Source organism: Pollicipes pollicipes, unplaced genomic scaffold (assembly GCF_011947565.3).
Source record: "Pollicipes pollicipes isolate AB1234 unplaced genomic scaffold, Ppol_2.1 Scaffold_3535;HRSCAF=4155_pilon_pilon_pilon, whole genome shotgun sequence".
Lineage (NCBI taxonomy): Eukaryota > Metazoa > Arthropoda > Thecostraca > Pollicipedomorpha > Pollicipedidae > Pollicipes > Pollicipes pollicipes.
Genome location: NW_023596315.1, coordinates 1 through 26,089, shown reverse-complemented (window position 1 = coordinate 26,089; position 26,089 = coordinate 1). Strand labels below are relative to the sequence as shown.

Below are 26,089 nucleotides of genomic sequence, written 5' to 3'. Positions count from 1 at the left end.
CTTGAGCAGGCTTGAGGCTGCCGGGAGACAGGGCAGCACCGTTCGTCGCGGCGCAACAAGCCCGTCATACAAGCCAAAACCACCAAACACAAATGATCGCAGCAAACGTTCAGTTCTGTGTCTGCCACTAGGTGACCGACATCACTTGACAACTTTGTTTGCAGTCTTCAAGATTTTGCGACATTTCCAGAGTAGTCGCGCGTGGTTCTTAACTTTATTTATGGGCGTACAACGGATTCCACGCACATGATACACCGGTCCAAGCATTAGGTAAAAGGACACGAAACGGTCGCGCCACGCTAAAACTAGTGATAGCATCCACAGCACACATGCTCGGTCTCCCAGTTGACGCGCCAGGCGGATCTCTGGTTTCCCTTCAAAAACGCACAAATCTTTCGCCTTTTACTAAAGATTTCCGTGGAGGGGAACACTCAAATGAGTATTCGCGAATTTCTTACGGCCACCGTACGGTGGCCACGTCACATGTGAGGAGGCAATGACAACGGTATTGGTAAAGCTCCAGCGAGGTTGCTCGGAGGCGACAGATGCAAGACAAGGCACGTGGGCACCACTAGGCGTCAGTTGGGGTTCACAAAATTTTCAACGGTCTGTTACTCATGCTCGAAAGAGTCCCGCAAAAAACAAATCAGCTGGAATATTCAAACCCTGAGATGGCTTAGGTGTCTAAGTTGTCTCAGGTGTGTTTGTTTAGAAATGGGACCACACTGTCTACTCTATGTGTCAGGTGAACGTGCTTTATACCGTACGCTCTTTACGGCACGAACAACGTTACAGAGCGTCTCCGCCCGTCGGACAACCTTATCTGAATCGCGTCCATCGTGATTTCCCGTGTGCTCACACGCACTCCACTCGTGCGGAGCGCTTTCGCTCTTCTCCGCGCTGACTTGCCTCACTTGAGTGTAAATAGGGTTGGAGCGCGAACGCAACCTACCCCGCTAACAAAAAATTGTACTCCCGAGTTACCCACATTTGGGGGTAATCGCAGGGGTCAACCCAACCGAAGTGCAATGGAAAGGGCCTCGCCCTGGGGGAACCGCCTTTGTGATTCACGGTATCCCCTGAGCCAGGTAAGTATGAGTTCCGCCTTCATTTCATTTCATTATTTGTTTGAGGCGTTCGGCCGGCTGTTCAGACCATTTCACGCCTGGATGACGTTATTTTAAATTGGTGTAATTATGTATGTGAAGAAAAGTGTACGTTTTATTGACATTTACAAAGCTTGAAGCAAACCGGCAAGTCTGAGAAAGTTAAAGACAATGTTAAGCAGTTCAGGATGGTCATCGCCAAGGACGTTTTTTTAAAGAAAACTCGATATTTTGGTTACGACAGAATAAGCCTGCATATCTTTGCGGTGCTGCTGATGATTTTGTGCACTCAATAACAATATGTTTGACCGAAAGTGGATGATCGCACGGCTGACAGTGAGGACGAGGTTGACTTAAGTATATGTAACTATGTGTGAGTGTAGTGTGTCCGATTCGTAAACGGGCTAGCACCTTCTCCTCCAGACGGTCTTTACGATGCGTTGATGGCCAAGGTGTAATGTCTGGTTTGATATCATGAAGTTGTGTTCTGGTAGTATCGGTCCATTGTTGTTGCCAAAATTGTTTTGTCATTGTGCGAATGGAATGCTTTGTAGATGCATGATCAGCAGGGATCTCCATGATGTGTTGGTTTGTCAAAGCTTCCTTGGCTAGTTGGTCAGCCCGTTCATTGCCCCATGATGCCTGTATGTCTGGAATCCATAGAAATTTGATATTCATATCCTGTGTATGTAATATATGATAGAGATTGACGATTTTAACAAGGAGGTGGTGTGTGAAGTCTGGGTCAATAAGAGATTGCACAGCTGTCTTTGAATCCGAACAAATCACTATTGTCTTCGTTTTGTGGGTGTGTTGTTGAATGTGTTGCAATGCAAGGAAAAGAGCAAATAATTCAGCCAAATATACTGAGGTGCCATCCGGTAACCGACAGTTTTTATGGCAATGTTCAGTGCAAATAACTGCACATCCGGTGTGGTTATTGGCCTTGGAGCCATCGGTGTAAATAAAGCTGCTATTTTGATTGTTGAAAATTAGACGATTAAATGTTTGTTGAACATAACTTGTTGTGAAAATGCGTTTGGGATCATCAAAAAGAAGCATAACTTTCCGAGGGGTTAACTGCCATGGTGGTACTATTAAAACAGGTGGCATGGAAGAAGGTGGTAAAGTAAACTGAAGAGTGGTACAGTAGATAGTGGTTCGAGATGCTATTGTAAGTCCTGAGCGACGTTCTGCCGGTCCTACGTAGTTATGGTGAATGTGAGGTAAGACATGTATGGATTTAAATGCTGGGTGACTGGGATTTTGTCGCACTTTTGTGATGTATCTCAATGTGTGTTCCATTCGTCGGAGGGCAAGAGGCATAACATGCGCGTCCACTTCAAGCGCTGAAATCGGGGAAGTACGCAGAGCTCCTTGGGCAACTCGCAAAAACATATTTTGTATGGTGGATAGTGGTTTGAGAGTGTGTTGGCTGCCTCCTGCATATACCACGGAGCCATATTCAATGATGGGAAGAACTAAGGATCTGTATAGACGTAACAACGATTGGCGGTCGGCACCGTATGTTGACCCGGAAATGCATCTAAATAAATTTAGTCTTTTTAGGCATTTGGAGCGAACATGCTCCACGTGCTGTCGCATCGATAATCTGGGGTCAAGTACGATGCCAAGAAATTTGAAAGACGAAACGAAAGGAATGTGGTGTCCATCTAGTCGAAGCCGAAAATTGGGAGTACCACGCATATTTTTGCCGAAAATCATAACTGCAGATTTGGGAGCGGAGAAGCGGAACCCGTATCGCTCTGACCACTGCTGCACCTTGTTTAGGGCGACTTGGAGCCGTGGCAGCGAATGGTCATATTCAGTGTCTGAGCACCAGATGGCGCTATCATCCGCAAAAAGTGAAGAGGAAATGCCCGATGGTAATGAGTCAAATAAATCGTTTATCATAAAATTGAAAAGAATCGGTGAGATACAGCTCCCTTGTGGAAGGCCGTTCTCTAGATGGTGAGTGTCGGAAACGGCGGATCTGCATCTCACACGAAATGGTCTGATGCCGGAAAGAAACCCAATAAGATAATGTGCCAAATGGCCTTTAAACCCTAACTGATGGAGCTTGAAAATTAGTGCAGGTTTAAAGACCATGTCGTAGGCTCGGCTAATATCCAGGAATACAGCAGTTGTGTTGTGTCGATGTTTATAGGAACGTCTGATGTCAGTTTCAAGTCTGATGACATTGTCTATTGTGCTACGATTGTGTCGGAAACCACATTGATTTTTTGTAAGCAGGCAGTCTCGTTCTACAATCCAAGAGATTCGCTTCACCACCATCCGCTCAAAAGTTTTCCTAGACAGCTGGTAAGTGCAATGGGACGATAATTTGATGGATCTTTGGTGTCTTTTCCTGGCTTTGCAAGTGGAATAATGATGGTGTCTTTCCAGGCGTCAGGAAAGACATGGGTTGACCACAAATCGTTAAAAACTGCCAATATAAAACGAAGCATATCTTCTGAAAGATTACGAAAAAAAGAATAGTGTAACTGATCATGACCAACTGAGGTGTTGCCGGCGGATTTTATAGCCTTTTGTAGTTCTAGAAATGAAAATGGTAAATTATAGTCTTCGGTGTTATCGGAAACAAAACAATCAGTATGTAAACGAAAACGGGCTTGCGCAGTTTCCACAAATCCTGGTCGGTAATTTCCGGATGAGCTACACTGAGAAAGACTTTCAGCAAGAGCATTGGTGATAAGAGGTGTTGCCGAAATGATTTGGTTATTAATGCGTAAAGTGGGCAATGAAATAGAGGTGCGTTTTCCGGAAAGTGCCCGAACCAGTCCCCATAGCTGGCTTAGGGGAGTAGCAGCAGTGAACTGCTGGATGTATGCTTGCCAAGAATGACGTTTGGCACTCCTTATAATTCGTCTGGTTCGAGCACGCTCATAATTTCGGGCAAGAAGATGAGGTACATCATGGTGGCGACGAAAGCAGCGGAAAGCACGTTTCCGACGCGCAATAGCGTTCTTAACTTCGGTCGTCCACCATGGTACTGGGATGCGGCGTGATGGCGTTTTAGTTAGTGGAATTGTCGCGGTTGCTGCAGCATGAATAATATGTGTAATAAGGCCAACACCCTGCTCTGGTGATTCATAACAGTCACGGTTCACATAACAAAGTTCTTGAAATTTGGCCCAGTCTGCTTTTCGTAAATTCCAGCGGGGTATGGATCGCAAAACTTCGTCAGCGGTTGCGTCAAAAGTGGTGTAAAGTTTAATTGGAAAATGGTCGCTGTCGTGTATATCTCCCTCAACAGTCCAATCAAAGTACGTTGCTATTGAGGGAGAGCACAGCGACAGGTCGATGGCTGTTTCTGTACTAGTGGGTAAGTGGTGATAAGTATTACTGCCTTTGTTTAACAGGACTAAGTTGTGTGTATCAATAAAATCTTCAACCAAATGTCCTCGGCGATTAACGGCTTGGGTGCCGTTACTCCAAGCTGGACTGTGAGCGTTGAGATCGCCGAGGATGAGAAAAGGGTTTTGAAATTGAGCAACGAGTTGGTCAAGTTGCCGTAAGAGCTCCGTATTATTATAATTTGGTGTAATGTATATTGAGCATATATCGATGGTACGGCCATGCAGTCGAACTGAACTTGCAACAGCCTGAAGAGGTGTGTTAAGAGTGAGTGGCGTGTGTGTTAATTTTTGGCTGATGTACAGCGCCACCCCACCTTGGCGACGCTCACCGTCCATCGTGTCATAGCGATATAACGAGTAATTTGGCATTTTAAAGTTATATGTGTCGGTGGGACGAAACCATGTTTCCTGTACGGCAATGATGATTGGAGTTAATACGGCAAAAAGTGCTTTCATTTCGGACCATTTTGAAATGAGACCGCGACAATTCCACTGTAAGATTGAAAGACATTTAGTGATGAAGGGATCCATTCCCACCGGTTGATGGGAATCGCCCGAACGAAACAGACCTAGGCCGTCCCATCGCCACCCTCACCGGTGGACGGGACCGGCGGTCTTCGTTCGGGCGTGTTTCGACAGGTGTTGTGGTGGGGGAAGGGGAGGTGATGTTTGTGTGGTGGCCAGAGGGTCCGGGCCGCCGACTGTTCATAGCCTGGGGGCTAGAACGCCGGACGGCCTGACCCGCGCGTGAATCACTCACAGCCGGCGGGCTGGAACGCCGGCCGACCTGGGGACAGGGGTGCACGGGCGCCTGGGCATCCGAACGTCCAGCCAAGGGCGACTCAACGGCATTTTTCGTCTGGGTCTGCGTAGTTGACTCAACTGAAACCGAGGGGCGAGGGTTGAAAAGTTTCAGAGGAGGCAGATGGGTGATAGGGTCGGTCTGTGTTGCACATGTGGCCATCGTGGCTTTTGCTACTTGGGCATATGTTTTGCTGGGCTGCGACGACATTTTAGTTTCAACGGTGCGCCGTGCTTCGGGGTACGACACACCTGTCTTTGCCTTTTCAGAACAAATTTCTTTTTCTTTTTTCCACGTGGGACACTGAGAAGAGTTGGCGGCGTGATCAGCACTTCCACAGCTCAGGCATTTCTGGGGTGATGTGCAGGCAGATCCCTCGTGAGGAGTCTCGCCGCACTTCAAGCATCTGGCACTCTGTTTGCAGTACTTGCTGCCGTGTCCGAACCGTTGACATTTAAAACACCTGAGTGGATTTGGAATGAATACTCTTACTTTATAACGAAGGTAACCAGCGGTGAGCGAATCTGGAAGTCGGGTGGTACCAAAGGTGATAACAAGCAGGCTGGTGTCGTGACGCTGACCATCTCTGAAAGTCGTCAGCCGACGGACATGGCAAACTTGCTCATCTCTGAGCTCCGCTAGGATCTCGTCCTCCGTCATGAAGCGGAGCTCAGGCGCGAAGATGGTGCCCTTACTGGTGTTTCTGGCATGGTGCAGCGAGACTTTGACTTGTTTGCCGCAAAATTCAGCTGTTTTGAGTAGGGCCTTGGTTTGCGCACGAGTGGTTGTTTTGATGATGAGTGATCCGTTTGCTGGCGCTTCAATCTTGAGTTCGCACGGACCGCAGATAGCTTTGATTTGCTTTGATGGCCAAAAAACGTTGATCTTTCGAAACGACACATCTTCGTCACAAGGTTGGACGACAACGTACGATCCGAGAGCATCCAGGATTGGCTCAGAGGGCTGGCGAACACTGGTCGTTGTCGAGCGAGGGTCAGCATCAGGGCGAGCGGGCACCGGAGTGGTCAAAGACGAGCGAGGGTCGGAACTGGTGGCGTTGGACGGAGACGAAGCCCGTTGTCCACCCACCGCGGTGGAAGTGTGCGTACGAACGGTCATGGCCTGGGGCGCGCGAGGGTCATCAGGTGAGGTGGCAGCAAAAGCGGGGCTGGCGATACTTCCATCGTCTACGTCCAGGGCATTATCGAGGTCAGAGGCCGAGTTCGAGTCAGTGTCGGTATCACCCTTCTTACGTTTGGTTCGCTTCCCCATATCAGGGGAGCGAGAAGAGAACAAAAACTAAGCGAAAAGGTGTGTTTGGAGCTAGATCGAACGGAAAAGTGACGAAATCGACGACGCGAAAAAAGGACTCCTTGGCTGAGAGCCGCAAAAGGAGCAAACCACTTGCTGAGGTCGTGTCAGATGGGTCTTCGGCCACCGAATCGACTGACGAAAACCTGTGCCTGCCGATGTCCCCGAGTTCCGCCATTCACATTTGGCACTACATCGTCCTTGGCAAGGCACGACGGCGCGCAATCAATGTATTCATCTGTCCACATCTCTCAAGTTCTGCTCTCTTCATGTTCTGCATTAGACGGTCGTTGCAACACATTTCAAACACCCTGCACGACTCATCAAACGCTTCTCGGTCGTCCAGCAGCACTTTCGAAATTCGCTGAAGCAACCTGTCACCAAAAAGCCACGTACAACACCATCTAGTGACGACTGAGGTAACCTCCTGGAATCCGCACACGAACGCTTGCTTAATGAGCAAACAGCTGGCAAAACAGACAAATACACGGTGCAATATTTTCGTTTTAATGCTAAATTCGCGAGGAAGAAAACAAACCGGCCCCGTGCGCCGCACCACTAAACTTGCCTTTAAACGACTCAAATGACTATTTCGCTTTGCCATCTGTTGAGCAAGTTGCGTATCCTTGGTTCCAAGTCCGCCACCTAGGGCTGCAATACTGTAAGGTGGCTGTCAGTTGGGCTGCTTATCAGCCGTCGCGTTCGCAGTAGCTGTTAGCGGAGACGCCGCACGACAAGCGTCACAACGACTCGCTGTGTTCGGCCACGTGAGACACATCCATTCGCTGTGACAGCTTCACTTAAGGGTCACGTATCTATAGCTGGCAGCACTGATGAACGTCTTCTTCGCTCTAGAAAGCTCGGATCGATAGTATGGGTGTTGGAACTGCCCCCTACGGCACGTCTTCTGGCTCCCCTACAGCACGCTTTCCGGATGGGGGACGATATGACGGAGCACCCTGACGGTCTCAGCGTGACGTCTTGAGGAACTCGATCCGGGCAGAAACGGACTGGAACGCCGAATGCTCTTGGCGACTCAGATCTGATAGCCTGTTCACGTTGATGAGAAAATGACGACCAGCGTGAGAGGAAAGGCCTGCCGTCACGTCTTCATAGATGCCGGAAGGCGCAGAATCAGCCATCAGCCGCTCGTTTTCATTCCTTCTTTGTCGCGAGGACACGGTTGCTCGACTGCCAGCGCCAACAGCAGGCACGTTGCAGGTTGTTCAGACGCACATTTTTACGCACCGGGGATGGGGGAGGGGGCCAATACTACTGGTATCATTGTTTCTAATAGGTAGAAGTCATGTTGTTCAGTTGTATGTGGTTTACCTTACGAAAGAACGTTGCGTAAAAAGTCCACGTGTTCTCATAGTTGCATCGCTTTCTGCTACAACCAGCAAAACTTCCTTGTTCGCGTCTTGCCACGTCACTGGAGCGGCATTATGACTGACGTGTACAAGTAATTGGTTTTGCGTGTGACCGTTCACTGCGACGTTGGATTCCCCATCGTGTTCGCCCTTTCTGTCAGGATGAGGGGCAGGCGTGGCCATATAGTTTGAGAAGTGTTGTCAAGTCTCAAAGAAAATGCTCCACAGTTGTATGACGTTTTGAACTGAAACAGCCATCTTGAGGACCTTTTGACGCAGTTCACCGTCATGTCCTTTTTAAGACCCGAAACGCTCTGGCTTCTGAGTTACACGCCTGCAAAAGTGCAAAAAGGTTCATTGGGAGCCAATTTCAAATTGCCTCGGCAATAATGATGTCATAGAAACGTCATGCGATCGCGGTCATCATACAGCCTGTTTTCTGCATATGGTCAAAACAGCATGGCCGCTGGTACATTCGCAAAAGTGAACATGCGGCACGTATGATACCATGCGCGGAAGATGATTGGCTGTTAGTAAGATTTTGCTGCTGAATGCGTGTCGCGAACGTAAGCGTGAGCACTTTCGGGTTGTGCGGCACTCGTGAACAGGCCATTTTCCCGATTTTCTAGGCCGCAGGTCAATGTTTTATACTTGTGAACCCGTGAAAGAAAACAAAATGCATCACCTAACGCGTAACATGTGTTACGCGAGAACATGTCGGTGCGAGATGCCACAAGCGGTCGGCAGCAATGAAACAATGCGGCCCATCACGCGTGCAGGCGGCCGTTTGACCTTGAGCGCAGGCTTGAGACTGCCGGGAGACGGGGCAGCACCGTTTCGCCGCGGCGTAACAAGCCGTCATACAAGTCAAAACCACCACACAAATAAATCGCAGTAAACCTTCAGTTCTCATGTCTGCCACTAGGTGGCCGACATCAACTTAACAACTTGTTTTGCCAGTCTTCAAGATTTTGCAACATTTTCCAGAGTAGTCACGCGTGGTTCTTAACTTGTATTTATGGGCGTACAAACGGATTCCACGCACATGTATGCACCGGTCCAAGCATTAGGTAAAAGGACACGAAACGGTCACGCCACGCTATAAACTAGTGATAGCCATCCACAGCACACATGCTCGGTCTCCCAGTTGACGCGCCAGGCGGGATCTCTGGTTTCCCTTCAAAACGCACAAATCTTTCGCCTTTTACTAAAGATTTCCGTGGAGGGGAACACTCAAATGAGTATTCGCGAATTTCTTACGGTCACCGTACGGTGGCCACACCACATGTGGGGCGGCAATGACAACGGCGCTGGTAGAGCTCCAGCGCGGTGCTCAGAGGCGATAGATAAGACACGGCACGTGGGCACCACTATGCGTCAGTTGGGGCTCATACAATTTTCAGCGTCCTGTACTCATACTCGAAAAGAGTCCCACAAAACGAATCAGCTGGCATATTAAAATCCTGAGAGGCATAATGGCGGGCTGATGTGTAGTTGTCTCAGTGTTTAGAAATGGGACCACCACTATCTGTACTCTCTACGTGTCAGGTAAACGTGCTTTATACCTTACACTCTTTACGGCACGAACAACGTTACAGAGCGTCTTCGCCCGTCCGACAACCCTATCTGAACACGTCCGTCGTGGTTCTCATGTGCTTGACGCGCTCCACCCGTGCGTAGGGCCTTCGCTCTTCCCGCGCCTGACTTTGTCTCATTTAAGTGTAAATAGGGTTGGAGCGCGAACGCAACCTACCCCGCTAACAAAAATTGTACTCCCGAGTTACCCACATTTGGGGTAATCGCAGGGGTCAACCCAACCGAAGTGCAATGGAAGGGCCTCGCCCTGGGGGAACCGCCTTTGTGATCACGGTGTCCCCTGAGCCAGGTAAGTATGAGTTCCGCCATTTTTCATTTTTATTCATTTATTTGTTTGAGGCGTTTCGGCCTGTTCAGACCATTTCACGCCTGGATGATGTTATTTTAAATTGGTGTAATTATGTATGTGAAGAAAAGTGTACGTTTATTGACATTTACAAAGCTTGAAGCAAACCGGCAAGTCTGAGAAAGTTAAAGACAATGTTAAGCAGTTCAGGATGGTCATCGCCAAGGACGTTTTTTAAAGAAAACTCGATATTTTGGTTACGACAGAAAGCCTGCATATCTTTGCGGTGCTGTTGATATTTTGTGCACTCAATAACAATATGTTTAACCGAAAGTGGATGATCGCACGGCTGACAGTGAGGACGAGGTTGACTTAAGTATATGTAACTATGTGTGAGTGTAGTGTGTCCGATTCGTAAACGGGCTAGCACCTTCTCCTCCAGACGGTCTTTACGATGCGTTGATGGCCAAGGTGTAATGTCTGGTTTGATATCATGAAGTTGTGTTCTGGTAGTATCGGTCCATTGTTGTTGCCAAAATTGTTTTGTCATTGTGCGAATGGAATGTTTTGTAGATGCATGATCAGCAGGGATCTCCATGATGTGTTGGTTTGTCAAAGCTTCCTTGGCTAGTTGGTCAGCCCGTTCATTGCCCATGATGCCTGTATGTCCTGGAATCCATAGAAATTTGATATTCATATCCTGTGTATGTAATATATGATAGAGATTGACGATTTTAACAAGGAGGTGGTGTGTGAAGTCTGGGTCAATAAGAGATTGCACAGCTGTCTTTGAATCCGAACAAATCACTATTGTCTTCGTTTTGTGGGTGTGTTGTTGAATGTGTTGCAATGCAAGGAAAAGAGCAAATAATTCAGCCAAATATACTGAGGTGCCATCCGGTAACCGACAGTTTTTATGGCAATGTTCAGTGCAAATAACTGCACATCCGGTGTGGTTATTGGCCTTGGAGCCATCGGTGTAAATAAAGCTGCTATTTTGATTGTTGAAAATTAGACGATTAAATGTTTGTTGAACATAACTTGTTGTGAAAATGCGTTTGGGATCATCAAAAAGAAGCATAACTTTCCGAGGGGTTAACTGCCATGGTGGTACTATTAAAACAGGTGGCATGGAAGAAGGCGGTAAAGTAAACTGAAGAGTGGTACAGTAGATAGTGGTTCGAGATGCTATTGTAAGTCCTGAGCGACGTTCTGCCGGTCCTACGTAGTTATGGTGAATGTGAGGTAAGACATGTATGGATTTAAATGCTGGGTGACTGGGATTTTGTCGCACTTTTGTGATGTATCTCAATGTGTGTTCCATTCGTCGGAGGGCAAGAGGCATAACATGCGCGTCCACTTCAAGCGCTGAAATCGGGGAAGTACGCAGAGCTCCTTGGGCAACTCGCAAAAACATATTTTGTATGGTGGATAGTGGTTTGAGAGTGTGTTGGCTGCCTCCTGCATATACCACGGAGCCATATTCAATGATGGGAAGAACTAAGGATCTGTATAGACGTAATAACGATTGGCGGTCGGCACCGTATGTTGACCCGGAAATGCATCTAAATAAATTTAGTCTTTTTAGGCATTTGGAGCGAACATGCTCCACGTGCTGTCGCATCGATAATCTGGGGTCAAGTACGATGCCAAGAAATTTGAAAGACGAAACGAAAGGAATGTGGTGTCCATCTAGTCGAAGCCGAAAATTGGGAGTACCACGCATATTTTTGCCGAAAATCATAACTGCAGATTTGGGAGCGGAGAAGCGGAACCCGTATCGCTCTGACCACTGCTGCACCTTGTTTAGGGCGACTTGGAGCCGTGGCAGCGAATGGTCATATTCAGTGTCTGAGCACCAGATGGCGCTATCATCCGCAAAAAGTGAAGAGGAAATGCCCGATGGTAATGAGTCAAATAAATCGTTTATCATAAAATTGAAAAGAATCGGTGAGATACAGCTCCCTTGTGGAAGGCCGTTCTCTAGATGGTGAGTGTCGGAAACGGCGGATCTGCATCTCACACGAAATGGTCTGATGCCGGAAAGAAACCCAATAAGATAATGTGCCAAATGGCCTTTAAACCCTAACTGATGGAGCTTGAAAATTAGTGCAGGTTTAAAGACCATGTCGTAGGCTCGGCTAATATCCAGGAATACAGCAGTTGTGTTGTGTCGATGTTTATAGGAACGTCTGATGTCAGTTTCAAGTCTGATGACATTGTCTATTGTGCTACGATTGTGTCGGAAACCACATTGATTTTTTGTAAGCAGGCAGTCTCGTTCTACAATCCAAGAGATTCGCTTCACCACCATCCGCTCAAAAAGTTTTCCTAGACAGCTGGTAAGTGCAATGGGACGATAATTTGATGGATCTTTGGTGTCTTTTCCTGGCTTTGCAAGTGGAATAATGATGGTGTCTTTCCAGGCGTCAGGAAAGACATGGGTTGACCACAAATCGTTAAAAACTGCCAATATAAAACGAAGCATATCTTCTGAAAGATTACGAAAAAAAGAATAGTGTAACTGATCATGACCAACTGAGGTGTTGCCGGCGGATTTTATAGCCTTTTGTAGTTCTAGAAATGAAAATGGTAAATTATAGTCTTCGGTGTTATCGGAAACAAAACAATCAGTATGTAAACGAAAACGGGCTTGCGCAGTTTCCACAAATCCTGGTCGGTAATTTCCGGATGAGCTACACTGAGAAAGACTTTCAGCAAGAGCATTGGTGATAAGAGGTGTTGCCGAAATGATTTGGTTATTAATGCGTAAAGTGGGCAATGAAATAGAGGTGCGTTTTCCGGAAAGTGCCCGAACCAGTCCCCATAGCTGGCTTAGGGGAGTAGCAGCAGTGAACTGCTGGATGTATGCTTGCCAAGAATGACGTTTGGCACTCCTTATAATTCGTCTGGTTCGAGCACGCTCATAATTTCGGGCAAGAAGATGAGGTACATCATGGTGGCGACGAAAGCAGCGGAAAGCACGTTTCCGACGCGCAATAGCGTTCTTAACTTCGGTCGTCCACCATGGTACTGGGATGCGGCGTGATGGCGTTTTAGTTAGTGGAATTGTCGCGGTTGCTGCAGCATGAATAATATGTGTAATAAGGCCAACACCCTGCTCTGGTGATTCATAACAGTCACGGTTCACATAACAAAGTTCTTGAAATTTGGCCCAGTCTGCTTTTCGTAAATTCCAGCGGCGTATGGATCGCAAAACTTCGTCAGCGGTTGCGTCAAAAGTGGTGTAAAGTTTAATTGGAAAATGGTCGCTGTCGTGTATATCTCCCTCAACAGTCCAATCAAAGTACGTTGCTATTGAGGGAGAGCACAGCGACAGGTCGATGGCTGTTTCTGTACCAGTGGGTAAGTGGTGATAAGTATTATTGCCTTTGTTTAACAGGACTAAGTTGTGTGTATCAATAAAATCTTCAACCAAATGTCCTCGGCGATTAACGGCTTGGGTGCCGTTACTCCAAGCTGGACTGTGAGCGTTGAGATCGCCGAGGATGAGAAAAGGGTTTTGAAATTGAGCAACGAGTTGGTCAAGTTGCCGTAAGAGCTCCGTATTATTATAATTTGGTGTAATGTATATTGAGCATATATCGATGGTACGGCCATGCAGTCGAACTGAACTTGCAACAGCCTGAAGAGGTGTGTTAAGAGTGAGTGGCGTGTGTGTTAATTTTTGACTGATGTACAGCGCCACCCCACCTTGGCGACGCTCACCGTCCATCGTGTCATAGCGATATAACGAGTAATTTGGCATTTTAAAGTTATATGTGTCGGTGGGACGAAACCATGTTTCCTGTACGGCAATGATGATTGGAGTTAGTACGGCAAAAAGTGCTTTCATTTCGGACCATTTTGAAATGAGACCGCGACAATTCCACTGTAAGATGAAAGACATTTAGTGATGAAGGGATCCATTCCCACCGGTTGATGGGAATCGCCCGAACGAAACAGACCTAGGCCGTCCCATCGCCACCCTCACCGGTGGACGGGACCGGCGGTCTTCGTTCGGGCGTGTTTCGACAGGTGTTGTGGTGGGGGAAGGGGAGGTGATGTTTGTGTGGTGGCCAGAGGGTCCGGGCCGCCGACTGTTCATAGCCTGGGGGCTAGAACGCCGGACGGCCTGACCCGCGCGTGAATCACTCACAGCCGGCGGGCTGGAACGCCGGCCGACCTGGGGACAGGGGTGCACGGGCGCCTGGGCATCCGAACGTCCAGCCAAGGGCGACTCAACGGCATTTTTCGTCTGGGTCTGCGTAGTTGACTCAACTGAAACCGAGGGGCGAGGGTTGAAAAGTTTCAGAGGAGGCAGATGGGTGATAGGGTCGGTCTGTGTTGCACATGTGGCCATCGTGGCTTTTGCTACTTGGGCATATGTTTTGCTGGGCTGCGACGACATTTTAGTTTCAACGGTGCGCCGTGCTTCGGGGTACGACACACCTGTCTTTGCCTTTTCAGAACAAATTTCTTTTTCTTTTTTCCACGTGGGACACTGAGAAGAGTTGGCGGCGTGATCAGCACTTCCACAGCTCAGGCATTTCTGGGGTGATGTGCAGGCAGATCCCTCGTGAGGAGTCTCGCCGCACTTCAAGCATCTGGCACTCTGTTTGCAGTACTTGCTGCCGTGTCCGAACCGTTGACATTTAAAACACCTGAGTGGATTTGGAATGAATACTCTTACTTTATAACGAAGGTAACCAGCGGTGAGCGAATCTGGAAGTCGGGTGGTACCAAAGGTGATAACAAGCAGGCTGGTGTCGTGACGCTGACCATCTCTGAAAGTCGTCAGCCGACGGACATGGCAAACTTGCTCATCTCTGAGCTCCGCTAGGATCTCGTCCTCCGTCATGAAGCGGAGCTCAGGCGCGAAGATGGTGCCCTTACTGGTGTTTCTGGCATGGTGCAGCGAGACTTTGACTTGTTTGCCGCAAAATTCAGCTGTTTTGAGTAGGGCCTTGGTTTGCGCGCGAGTGGTTGTTTTGATGATGAGTGATCCGTTTGCTGGCGCTTCAATCTTGAGTTCGCACGGACCGCAGATAGCTTTGATTTGCTTTGATGGCCAAAAAACGTTGATCTTTCGAAACGACACATCTTCGTCACAAGGTTGGACGACAACGTACGATCCGAGAGCATCCAGGATTGGCTCAGAGGGCTGGCGAACACTGGTCGTTGTCGAGCGAGGGTCAGCATCAGGGCGAGCGGGCACCGGAGTGGTCAAAGACGAGCGAGGGTCGGAACTGGTGGCGTTGGACGGAGACGAAGCCCGTTGTCCACCCACCGCGGTGGAAGTGTGCGTACGAACGGTCATGGCCTGGGGCGCGCGAGGGTCATCAGGTGAGGTGGCAGCAAAAGCGGGGCTGGCGATACTTCCATCGTCTACGTCCAGGGCATTATCGAGGTCAGAGGCCGAGTTCGAGTCAGTGTCGGTATCACCCTTCTTACGTTTGGTTCGCTTCCCCATATCAGGGGAGCGAGAAGAGAACAAAAACTAAGCGAAAAGGTGTGTTTGGAGCTAGATCGAACGGAAAAGTGACGAAATCGACGACGCGAAAAAAGGACTCCTTGGCTGAGAGCCGCAAAAGGAGCAAACCACTTGCTGAGGTCGTGTCAGATGGGTCTTCGGCCACCGAATCGACTGACGAAAACCTGTGCCTGCCGATGTCCCCGAGTTCCGCCATTCACATTTGGCACTACATCGTCCTTGGCAAGGCACGACGGCGCGCAATCAATGTATTCATCTGTCCACATCTCTCAAGTTCTGCTCTCTTCATGTTCTGCATTAGACGGTCGTTGCAACACATTTCAAACACCCTGCACGACTCATCAAACGCTTCTCGGTCGTCCAGCAGCACTTTCGAAATTCGCTGAAGCAACCTGTCACCAAAAAGCCACGTACAACACCATCTAGTGACGACTGAGGTAACCTCCTGGAATCCGCACACGAACGCTTGCTTAATGAGCAAACAGCTGGCAAAACAGACAAATACACGGTGCAATATTTTCGTTTTAATGCTAAATTCGCGAGGAAGAAAACAAACCGGCCCCGTGCGCCGCACCACTAAACTTGCCTTTAAACGACTCAAATGACTATTTCGCTTTGCCATCTGTTGAGCAAGTTGCGTATCCTTGGTTCCAAGTCCGCCACCTAGGGCTGCAATACTGTAAGGTGGCTGTCAGTTGGGCTGCTTATCAGCCGTCGCGTTCGCAGTAGCTGTTAGCGGAGACGCCGCACGACAAGCGTCACAACGACTCGCTGTGTTCGGCCACGTGAGACACATCCATTCGCTGTGACAGCTTCACTTAAGGGTCACGTATCTATAGCTGGCAGCACTGATGAACGTCTTCTTCGCTCTAGAAAGCTCGGATCGATAGTATGGGTGTTGGAACTGCCCCCTACGGCACGTCTTCTGGCTCCCCTACAGCACGCTTTCCGGATGGGGGACGATATGACGGAGCACCCCGACGGTCTCAGCGTGACGTCTTGAGGAACTCGATCGGGGCAGAAACGGACTGGAACACCGAGTGCTCTTGGCGACTTAGATCAGTTAGCCGGCTCGATTGTCTCCTCTGGCAAATGCAAGACCAATCGGTCACGCATAGCCTGTTCACGTTGATGAGCAAGTGGCGACCAGCGTGAGAGGAAAGGTCTGCCGTCACGTCTTCACAGATGCCGGAAGGCGCAGAATCGGCCATCAGCGGCTCGTTTTTCCTTCCTTCTTTGCTGCGAGGACACGGTTGCTCGACTACCAGCGCCAACAGCAGGCTTGTTGCAAGTTGTTGAACGCGGATGCTTCGCTTGTCCCAATTTTCCGTTGGCATATGGCGGACAGCCTCGAGGGTAATGATGGGCAGCATGCCCAGAGTATTGCCGGCGTGTCCGGAGAGCAGCGTCCCACGAACTTCACGAAAGACGTGCACTGCTTCGTGAGCTGTCCTGCCCTGGAGAGTGATGCTGGCAGGAAAGGAGCCGATATGCGACGTGGGTTGACCGTCGGCAGCTGCCACGTCGTGCGGTCCGAAATTGTGACCTGATCTTTTTGCATGCCACCCTAATGCAGCACGACTGATCCCATGATGTTATTTGTCGGCGCAGCCTTCAGGAATCACTTGTACATCTTGCTTTGTTTGGCTGAACCTGGTATTCCGAATCGCAGCGGTAGTAGGGGCTCGAAGATGAGGGCGAACTCTTTTCACGGCATTCAAAGAGTGGAGAACTTGACGCAGGCGCGTGTCGTTGCTTGGGCTCCCGGCGCGTGGCTGTCCAACATGAGGAGATCGACTTCGGAACCTGGAACTGGGTTTCTTGTACTTCTTGCGACACGTCTCGCTGTACTGGCCACCCCTAAAGGAAGTCTTGCACATTTCTAAGCGGGTTTGGAACTGAAACATCCATCTTCAACAGCACTCGATGCAGTTCAAAGACCTGCCTTCCTAAGATCTAAAATCGTCTAATTTCTCAGCTACACGTCCGCGAAGATGGAGGAAAACAATCAAGCCAACAGTATTTCAGGGCCATCTTGACGTTCGTCACGTCAAAATAACGCTATTCAAGTCCTGTCATCCCATTCAGCCATGCGGCGATCAAGGCCCCGATACGTATCCTGGTCGAGCCGACCATATCTGCCGTTCGTGAGCACGATTTCCAGACATGACGGCGATCAAATGGCTCACAATCAATGTTATGCGAGGTACGATGATCGCAGCAAACAATGCCGTATCAAAGAGCATATTTACTAAACAGAGAAATTGTGTTGTTCAGAGCAGCCTTTTCCGCAACAAATATTACAACAAAAGCTATAAGTTACTGATACCATTGTTTCTAATAGGTAGAAGTCATACTGTTCAGTTGTATGTGATTTACTTGACGAAATAACGCCGCGCAAAAAGCCTACGTATTCTCGGCGCTTGCTGCTACTACCTACAAGCGGCGGTATCGGCGGCGGACGCACCCACTGGGACTTCTGATAATGGTCTATAGGTGGCAGCACTGAGAGAGATACGCAGTTATTGAACGGGTAACGTTGGGCGCGCACATTAACAGCCTTATGTACTAAATCCTGTGAGGCAGGGCACTGATACAATAGTCTCTACAGAGTAAAACTGTATGCATCACTAGCGTGAGACTGTTAAGACCAGAACAATCAGATCTGAGCAAAATTTAATCATTGTACCAGACGTGTGTTCGATAAATTTTTCCATAATCGATTCACCATTAATTCGTTACGCTTGTCGAACAATTCAGATCTTATCGACATAATGATTTTGAGTTTGGGAAAACGACTCTGTCTTGATTTACATGCCAAATTTAACGACTCAATTATTTCAGATTCCATCAAAATTATTAAACGGTTATATATGGCTCAAGTAGCCGCGATTGCTTTCGATCGGCGATCGCGGATAAAACCGCCATTGCGCGCTGGAGGGTCGCCACCGGCACAATTCAAACTCAGCCGAAATCTGGCACCCAGAATCGTCTGCTGGTGGTTCAACCAGCAGCCGAATTGTTTTCGACTCGAGCTGAATCATGAATTGACTCATGGGTCAATCGTTTCTGGGATGGGTCGAGTGCTGAATCGTTTCACTACTAAAGATCTCTTGGAGCCATGATCTAAATCACGTTCTTCATACATTTCATGTGCTAAATCGTGAGTCAATCATTGCGAACAATGTTGTGTCAGTGAGTCATGTGGCACAAGCGAAAATGGCAGTGTCCTAGAATTGCCGACTTTGGGTGTAAAGCAACACCCTACGAAAAGGAATGTTTCACTCCTTTCCCCCATATTTTGTGAATTTTTCACTCCTGCCTGACATTGTCTAATCGCACATGCCAAACCCCTATTTACTTTCCTGAGGTTTTCAGATGTCATCCTAAACCGAGCTCACTTGAAACCACCAAGCATGCACGAGGTTTCGCAGAACCTGGACCCCAATGGCTATGTCCTGCCTCACCTACATCTGAATCATGTCCCATGTATGCACAGAGCAAGGGCGCCAGGTACCTCCAAGCCCAAGAACCCCAGCGGCCCCAGCCGCTTGCACGCATTGAGTTTGGTTTGTTTACAAAATGCATCACAATCCGCAGCTGTGCGCCAAATGCAAGGTTTTCACGCATCCCCTATTTTTTTGGTCCCACCATCACACCACGAAAGCAGAGCCTGGTGCAAACACCAAAAGGTCTGGTAGATAATTTCCCTCCACGCATTCATTTTTCCCGAGAAAACTTGACCACTTCATTGCATCACTCCCGAAATGCATGGATGAAAAGTTCAAGAAATGTCTTATAAATGAAACTTACAGGATGAATATCACCATTTGAGCACTTCTATTAAAAGATTTTAAGTCAAATCAGCTGATAACAAAATTTTGCGAGAAAAGTACCTGTCTTTATATTTATTTAGCTACTTTCGTTTTTCTTGGTATCATACCAATGTCATACCACTTTATTCGTCCTTCCTTTTCAATTGTCTTTAGAGGTACCATCTGCTGCTTAAAATGTTGCCCAATTTCTCTGCAAGATGCTCCAACTGCAAACTTGTACGTATTTTATACATGAATTGGATTAATTCGCCAGCCGCCCAAACATGTTTGATATGCACCCAAGCGTGAACAATTCACAGGGAATGAAGGAGACAATTTGAAGCACGGAACTTATTTCTACCGCCATTTTCGCCCTCTTAAAGCTTCGGTTAACCGTTTTCTTCATTCATGGCGGTGCTCAATAATGATAAATTCAAGCCTTCCGAGTGTCTCACTCACCATGCTACCTGGCAAGGCACTAGCATCAGAATAAATGCTGCCATACATAGCCTTGGGACAGACCTGACGCAAGTAATACAGAAGTGTTTGATGGCGAAATCCTGCCCTCTGGAGATGTTTATCATGCACACCCCTTACTTGTTTCGCATTTTAATCTCGAAGGTTGGTGGGCATGATTGATATTTATATTTGGCGAGTAAGTCGGATGACTCGGTCTGGCAGCAGACAATGCAAAAGGTACTGAATTTTTGTTTTTGGGGAGCAGGAAGAAGCCAGTAAGTCTCCTGTGGACCAAGTAATTGCTTACCTTGCCTGCTTTCAACACATGATTGGTAACCAGTTAGCCATTTTTTTTGTTTTAATGCATCGAGTTTTGCCATAAGACAAATTATGATGCCACAAGGCATGCAGTGGGTTTATTTTATTCCATACTCTTGGATATTTGCGCCAGATTTCTTAAAGTGGCCCCTTATGGCTGCTTTAACCACATGTTTCCTGTAGTTGTCATGGTTTGCTGACCGGCAAATGACTGTACTGTATATATGGACCATATTTTTAACACAGGGATACTCTAAGCTGCATAGCAATTATAATATGAGTTAAATATTGGTATGTAACAAATAGTCAGACCACCCCATTTAAAATGTGAAGCCAATATCTCAAACTTCGTCATTAAATATGAATAAACAAGCCTTAATGGATGCATTTGCTGCAGCTGAAAGGGCAAACAGCAATACTGGCATGGTCATTTAAAAGTTGTGTTATTTTTGGAGAAGAGAGATTGTTTTATGGAGCATACCCATTATTGCCCTTGACATAGGTTAACCATGCCAATCAAAATAAGTTGTTCAAAGTGATTTGAAGTGTTTTGATTTGTGTGTTGTCAAATTTGTCTGGTGTCAACAAGCATACACAAATGAATTGAATAAAAATGCAAGTCGGAACCGGCCAAAAACTAGCTTTAAATATCATGTTTTTATCACAAGTGCTGCTGTTAACAGATAGGTGAGTTGAGATGATGTTCATCATATGGGCTACTCTAAGTTAGGTTAAGTTGGTCAAGTGCATGGCAAGTGGCAATAGGAATTGTGCAAGAATCAGTAACTCGCAACTGCTGCTGTGATACAAACAGGTTATACAGGATGAGATGATGTAAGGCCTCTTAAGGTTAGGCATGGCCTACTGTCGTGGAAATAAGCATTGGTATTTTGTAAGAAACAGTGACGAAATGTTTGTTTTCCCTGACCCCATCTTAACAGAAGCCAGAAGTATGTGTCTTGTGGTTGACTTGGTGATGGGGTGATGTGTAGGAGTCCAAGGTTTTTTGTTCGAGTGTTTTATGCTTGTTGAATTTTCTGTTGCTATTTTGTTATTGAATTCCTTTGCTTTGTTTTGTTTTATAAGTGCTGTGGAACGGAACTGAAAAGTGCATCATCAACTTAGTGGTGTTAATAATTGGCTATGTTCATAATACTGTCATGAAATTACCATGCTCTGACACACTCCCGGTTGGCCGGCTAGATACCCTTTGCTCAGGTGGGGGGAGGGGGTCAATTTGACCCTCCCTCTGAGATCTCGGGAACTAAGAAAGCTAGAGACACCAAATTTACAGGGTGTCTTGACTTATACGTGAACTCACTAAGGTTAAGGTTTCAGCTTCCTAGGTTATGACCTTCAGGTCGAATAAGGTTAAACAAGGTCAAATTCTAGGTTGGTCTCCAAAGCGTCCCCAGAATCTAGGCAACTGTCTCTACGGAAAATTTCACAAGCCAATTTGAGGTCATTGACCTTGTTTGACCCTTTGAAGGTCATGGTGGCCAAAATGATACAAGACTTATGTGTTTTGCATTTGAATAAGCGACAAAGATTACATTAGGTAGTATGTTCCTAAAACAAACGTTCGACTCTGGCGATGTTAGATCAATGGCCTGTTCTGACCTGTAAGAAGTCAGTTGAAGATGTGTAATGCGGTTCCTGCTGTCAACAAACTCTAAATGAGCACCAGAATCTATCCTATGCAGCAAGCCCTAGAGTAATAAATAAGGTTGGTTTGATCTTGATCTGACCATCATACCTGACCTTAGGTAAATGTAATTTGCTCATTCAATACTTGTAGTGCCTAAGAAAGCATCTCAGAGGTGTATGCCCTCGTCAAACACTCCTTTGTTGCATGAGATGGAACGATTCCCTAGAAATTGCTTTCGCTGAAACCATGGGCTGATTTTGACCTGTCGTAGGTCAGCGACCTTACAAGGTACATTTAAAATTGGTATGTCAAACGATCCGCTATGCAATTTTCTACAGCTATGCAAAATTTGGCGCCGCTACGCCGCGCCGTTCAGAAACCATTTGGGAAAAGCCGTCGGGGGGGGGGGGTTAATTTGCCCCCACCCACCTCCAACCCGAGCGCGTGCTAATGTATTCTGTTACACTTTAATGGCCTAAGATGTTAAAAAAACGAGGTGGTCTTGTGAGGTTCCTGATATTACGTCCATGCCAACTTGAAATAGATGTCTTTGTTTTCTGAAGCATCAGTCACGGGCTCATAAGTTCCATCTTTTTTAACTGGTTTTTCACTCCCGCGTGGTCTTTTTACGATGGAATTTTTCACTCTCACCCTAGTTCAAAAGCGATTCTAGCTCCCTGGAAAATGGTAACACGAGGAAACAGCACTCAGCGTACCAATTAACTGACCATTTTAGTGTTAAACGAACATCATGTAGCATTGAATATTAAGGTTTTTTGCAAAACAGGCACAAAGTTTGCTACTGTAATTTCTAACTAGCAAGCACATTATTGTTCATTCTGAACTTCAGCTCGCTAAATCTCAACTAAGAACCAGAGGATATTGCGTGGTTTAAACACCCTACGGTTCTATATACTACCCTAAAATTATTGACAGATCGTCTACTACTGATTACATCAAAGAAATAGTGATATTGGGGTGAGATGAGGTTAAGGTATCCTGGTGGAAACGACAATTGACACATAAGTTAGGTTAGGTTAGTTCTATAGGTTAGTGATCGCTATCGCAAGATCTGCAAGCACATATTAAATCGTTGATATACCTGATTCAATCACTGACGGCATGGGTAGTGCTGGCTATTAGAAATGAAATTACCTCGGTGTGAATGCACTTGGCTGGCACCTGGCAGGTGCAGACTGCCAAATATCAGGCAAAACATGTGAGTTAGTCCTCAGCCGACTAAAGATGTGAGTCGAACACAACTCTGGCCAGCAGGTGATCTTCATATAGCACACATGCACGCCGATGCAATCACAAAAACATGTTAGCAAAGAGTTCATACTTACCAAATGTCCAAACTTTGGGGAAGGAACCGTAATCTAAGGAAAGTCAAATGAAAACGGCGGCATTACGCAACAGCCAAGATTTTGGCTGAAATATCGGATTACGCCGAACGCCTACGCCCCAGACATCCGCACTCAAGCTGTACGGAAAATGCCACGTAGAAAACAGAACGCCGTGACCGGAACAAAGAACAACATTCACACTTATTTCCATCTAGGACAGAAAGGAAGATGATGACATCATTATGATCACGTTATCCCAAAGGGTCCTACAAACGCCATCCACGCAAACAAATTGACTTTCCTCATATACACCGGCTCCAAACCACCGCGTCATTTGCACCTGTGCGACTAAGAATATACCCTGAAACCAAAGAAAACGCTGACTTCCTTACCATGAGCACGGTTCAATGATGAGAACGACTTTACATGCGAATCATTTCCATGGCAACTACTGACAAAGCCCATGAGGTTAGCCGCCGCTGGCATCCCGGCTACAAACCCTTGACAAGCAAGCACACCAGGTTCATCAAGCACACACAAGCAAGGGAATAGGACATGACACGAATTAAGAACCCTTGACACCAGCCACTCTCATCTCCTCTCTCGCTACCATGACCTCTCCTTATTCCCGGTCTCTCTCTCTCTCTCTCTCTCTCTCTCTCTCTCTCTCTCTCTCCTCTCTCTCTCCTCTCTCTCTCTCTCTCTCTCTCTCTCTCTCTCTCTCTCTCTCTCCTAACCTAACCTACCTACCTAACCTAACCTAACCTAACCTAACCTAACTAACCTAACTACCTAACTAACCTAACCTAACCTAACCTAACCTAACCTAACCTAACCTAACCTAACCTCTCTCTCTGGGCTTGGTCCTTTCCTCGCTGCACTCATTGGGGAAGCCCGGCTCACTTCTCAAAGCCGGAGACTGAGGTCCCGTTCCCGGCCTCGGGGATATTCGCGGTGCACACGCGTCTTCACCCCACGCGTTCGTTGGGTCCTCGACCCCAGTAACTCAATTACCCTCAATTACTCAATAACTCAATTAAAATAGTTGTCATCATTACTCTGCTAAATCCAAGTTTGTGTGTTCCATGTGCAAGAAAACAGTGCATAAACTAACACCTAACACGATGGCACACGCTGCGTGGAGAACACTTCTGCGTTACATATCATCACCTGTTTTTGTACTGGTGATTAAATATGTCACCTTGGTGCTTTTTTGTGCTGTGTGTCTTTGCAGGCCATGAGGTAGGCAATTCAACTGTTCAACAATTCTTGCAGAGAGTACCAATACTTTCTTTCATTAAGCGCATACATAAATGCCCCAGGATTGGTTTTGCAGACATTCCTCCTGTGACTTGAACATTTGGTTGACACCTATTGGCTGGAGGGATGTGCCGGATATTGGCGACTGGCTCATCAAGGAAATATGAAGTTATGTCACACTGGTAGACCAACTGGCAAGGAAGCGGGGGCTGGAATATTTGTTTTTGATGCAGTTAGGCTGTTTGTTGCCTTGTCAGTTTAATGTGTGTGAGATAGGTAACTCAATAATTCCTGCATGATGCAAAGGATCAACAAATATAGACAATAGATCATTGCAGTCAGTGCAGAATGTGAACTATTTTAATGATGGGACCAAAATTGCCCAGTGATGGTTTCAAAATGTCAAGAAAGCAAATGTGAGCACTGGATGAAAATAGCTGTCATCAGTACTCTGTCAAATCCAGGTTTTGTGCATTTCATGTGGAAAGAAAACAGTGCATGAACTAAGTAAACCTAACCTAATGCCACATGATGTGCAGAGAACATCTGTGGTGCACATCATTACCTGTTTTTGTACTGGTGAGTAAATATGTTACCTTGGTGCTTTTTGTGACACGTATCTTTGCAACCATGAGGTGGGATAATTGAGCTGTTGTTATAATTAATCATTTGTTATGAATTTTGAGCCCAGATTGCTTTTGTCATGACAGCTCTGAGGCTGGTTCACATGGTATGATCTTGGACTGTGCAAACACAGCTGTTTGTGCCACCTAGCCATCAGTCCATATCAGCCAATGCTGTTGACTGCAAGGATATCAAAGCAGTATTTCAACCCCTAGTATGTCAAGAAAGCAAATAGCTGCATTCTGACTTGGCCAGTCCATGCCAAGTCTAAATGGCAACGCTGCCCTCAGTGTACTGATGATGAGTGCTTATGGCTGTGTTGTAGCTATAAAGCCTAGAGTCCCGCACAGATCATTTTTCCAACGGAAGAGTCCATCTTCCTCCTCGCCCTCAAAGCTGTCTCGCGCCCTCCATGGTCGTACATTCGCCATCCATACGCAGAGAGTACCGGCTTTTTTCTTCTTGTATTGTTCAGTTCGCCTCAAAAGCGCCAGTTTTCGCCCATAATCCGTTCCTTGATTCGAACTAAGCGGGATCGAACTATCGACCGTTAATTCCGACGTAAAGCCGGTTTCGCCCATGCAAACGCCCCTCGCCGAGAGGGTTAACGTCGCATGATCCGTTCCGATCTTAATTTGAATTATTCTCGGCTGCCATGTAAACCGGGTAAACGTCAAATGATCCGTTCCGATCTTAATTCGAATTAGCCTCGGCTGACCATACCCTGTTTACATGGGCAGCTGTGATTCGAATTGAGCCGGGACCCGTCCTCGATCCGAACTATCCGGCCCATGTATACACCCACGCGCCGTTCCCCTGATTCGAATCGTGCGCCGGAGGAAATCCCTTCCCGTGAGAGGATCATCCGTTCAGGAAGGGATTTCGTTCGAATTATCGGCCGTCAGCTGTCTAAACAAAACAAAAAAGAAGAATGACTGGTGCGCGCAGTTCTGTTCATGGCCACTTCGGCTTTGTTTGGTGTTGCCGCTTTTCCACGGGTTTTTAGCTATTGCTCGAGACGGTCCAAGTCGAAGATGGTAAAGGAAAAGAGAAAGAAGGTGAAGTTGACACCCTGCTGCTATAACTACTCTTATTATTGAGGGCCTTAAGTGGCTAACAGCACAGAAATGCTCACGTAATTTAGCCTTGTTAGGCGCTTGATCTATGCAGACAGCAGGCGTCGGCGGTGTTTGGTGTTATCTTTCCGCCTAAAGGTTAGATTAATTTACATCTGGGGCAGGCTCCATGCTTCCAAAAGCCAGATGGAGGTAATA

General features: G+C 47.1%; 4 non-coding genes across 4 annotated transcripts; 2 read left to right on the top strand and 2 right to left on the bottom strand.

Annotated features, from left to right (window-relative positions):
* Positions 1 to 361: 361 nt before the first annotated feature.
* On the top strand, positions 362 to 476 carry LOC119092872 (U5 spliceosomal RNA). The gene has a single exon (XR_005093560.1). It is a non-coding gene; the product is annotated as a U5 spliceosomal RNA (small nuclear RNA).
* Positions 477 to 925: 449 nt separating this feature from the next.
* On the bottom strand, positions 926 to 1,096 carry LOC119092870 (U1 spliceosomal RNA). Its single transcript, XR_005093558.1, has one exon. It is a non-coding gene; the product is annotated as a U1 spliceosomal RNA (small nuclear RNA).
* An 8,037-nt stretch (positions 1,097 to 9,133) lies between these two features.
* Positions 9,134 to 9,247, top strand: LOC119092871 (U5 spliceosomal RNA). Its single transcript, XR_005093559.1, has one exon. It is a non-coding gene; the product is annotated as a U5 spliceosomal RNA (small nuclear RNA).
* Positions 9,248 to 9,695: 448 nt separating this feature from the next.
* On the bottom strand, positions 9,696 to 9,862 carry LOC119092869 (U1 spliceosomal RNA). The gene has a single exon (XR_005093557.1). It is a non-coding gene; the product is annotated as a U1 spliceosomal RNA (small nuclear RNA).
* Positions 9,863 to 26,089: the final 16,227 nt, after the last annotated feature.